The following is a 2,323-nucleotide window of genomic DNA, read 5'->3' on the forward strand; positions in this document are numbered from 1 at the left end:
TTTATGACCCAGTTGTAAAACCATTGATTGTGTGTGTGTCTATTCTTGATAGGAGGAGCACTTGAGACCGAAGTTCCAGTTCTATATATGTATCAATAGAATCAATTTCCACCAGTTTCTTTAAACCCAATAACATAATTTATTTCGAGTGGGCTGGATGGAGGAACATGATCCATGTAAATAATTGTTATCGTTTTACTTGAACTGAATGCTCATAAAATATTGGAGTGGGAACTAACTGCATAACAGCACTGCTGGCAACATTTGCGGAATAGATTCGTGCAGCCAAATCGCACAATGACAAACTGGGACTGTGCGGCGCCGAATACTCGGGGAAAAACAGTTAAACACTTCGTCCCTGGGTGGGCTCGAACCACCAACCTTTCGGTTAACAGCCGGACGCGCTAACCCATTGCGCCACAGAGACTGCTGGAAGTATAAGGTTCAAGGCATCCCAAACCAGGTTGTCAGACAGTTAAAGCTTCAGATTGCTGTGACCGGCATGGAACTTGTCCACTCTCAGTGGTACTTTTCACAAATAAATGGAGGGACATTCATTGTGGATGCGTGGAAACAGTCTGGTCCCGCACACTGCAGACACTTCCATGTCACCGCCAACCAGCTCTCCCGCAACCGGTGTGATCTACCTTCCAGCCTTCCGGTGCCTTGTCTGTGACAAAGTATTCTGATTGTCCCGAAGCCAGTGTTAGGTTTGAATTCCTTTTCAGCTCCTGACTGCGGATATTCCTGTGATTAAACAGGAACTAAATGCTAACAGGGACAGTTGGATTCACCGTTTCTTTGCTTTGTGAAATTTCAAAGATTGAAAGCGACGCACATCAACCCCAAACGTCCAATGAGATGGAAGCCCAGTTGCTGTTTCAAGCTTGAATGCAGGTACAAGCAGAACTTATTCAAAGAAAGTCCAAGTCCCTGAGACGCCTGATTATTTGCACCAAACTCTTTGCAAAGATTTGAGGTTCATGTTTGGTGATCTGGGCACATCTTTTGCCAAACTACAACACTTCAAACATAACTCAACGGCCTTAAAGCACTTTGGGGTGACATGAGTTCCTGAAAGGCACTGCAGAAATGGAAGTCCTTCTTTGCAAAAGTTCGATGCAATTTCAAAATTTGCGAGCAATATCAGGGCTCCTCTGGGACCCCTCGTAAATTTCAATGAACAGCTCCAAAGTGAGAATCATAGCCCGAGACCAACGAGCCAACTGTTTGACAAACGTGAAGATAAGGTGTAACCATGATCAAAGCATTTTTGTGTGTGTCGCTATTCAGAACATAAGAACTTAAGAACTAGGAGCAGGAGTAGGCCATATGGCCCCTCGAGCATTCTCCACCATTTAATATGATCATGGCTGATCTGATCATGGACTCAAGTACACATCCCTGCCCGTTCCCCATAAGCCTTATTCCCATATCAGTTAAGAAGCTATCTCTGTCTTAAATTTATTTAATATCATGGCTTTCTCAGCTCTCTGAGGCAGTGAGTTCGGCAGATTTACAACCCTCTGAGAGAAGAAATTCCTCCTCATCACAGATTTAAATGGGCGGCCCTTTATTCTGAGATTATGCCCCCTAGTTCTAGTCTCCCCTACCAGTGGAACCATCCTCTCTGCATCCACCTTATCAAGCTAACTCATTACCTTATACGTTTCGATAAGATCACCTCTCATTCTTCTGAATTCCAATGAGTAGAGGCCCAACCTACTCAACATTTTCTCATAAGTCAACCACTCATCTCCGGAGTCAACCCAGTGAACCTTCTCTGAACTGCCTTCAAAGCAAGTATATCCTTTCGTAAATATTGTAAGTGTTTGTGATCCTCGCTCAATTGCCAGACGGACGGTTTGAATCACCCCCACCATACAAAAGTTCTAGATCTGGGAATTATTATTCAGAGTGTAAATTAAATGAGTCACGGAAAGGGATGCTTCGGTGATAAATCATAGTATATTTATTTGGTGTAACATACACTGGCTAAAACATGCACTGCTAAACGAAATGTCTCTGTGGAGAATAAAATCCCGGTTACAAACAACATACATACAGTACAGAAATGAACCTAGTAACACGCAGTAATTCCCTGGTGGATTCTAACCCCACCCCTACCAATGAATTACCCTCCCCAGAATAGCCCTGAAAAGCTTCACTTCTGAGAAAACCCTGAGCCCTTACCCAGCTGGCCTGGGATATCTGGTTACTGGCTTCGGACACTCGCGACCATGTTCACCACCACACGCAGCCCGTTTCCTTGCTCAGCTCAGCTGTGGGAAGTCACTGCCTGGTCTTCAGTCTCGGTAGCTTC

General features: G+C 44.5%; 1 non-coding gene across 1 annotated transcript; it reads right to left on the bottom strand.

The window, feature by feature from the left end:
• Positions 1 to 353: 353 nt before the first annotated feature.
• On the bottom strand, positions 354 to 427 carry trnan-guu (transfer RNA asparagine (anticodon GUU)). The gene has a single exon. It is a non-coding gene; the product is annotated as a tRNA-Asn (tRNA).
• Between the last annotated feature and the right edge of the window lie 1,896 nt (positions 428 to 2,323).

This window comes from Pristiophorus japonicus, unplaced genomic scaffold, assembly GCF_044704955.1.
Source record: "Pristiophorus japonicus isolate sPriJap1 unplaced genomic scaffold, sPriJap1.hap1 HAP1_SCAFFOLD_112, whole genome shotgun sequence".
In the NCBI taxonomy this organism is placed as follows: Eukaryota; Metazoa; Chordata; class Chondrichthyes; family Pristiophoridae; genus Pristiophorus; species Pristiophorus japonicus.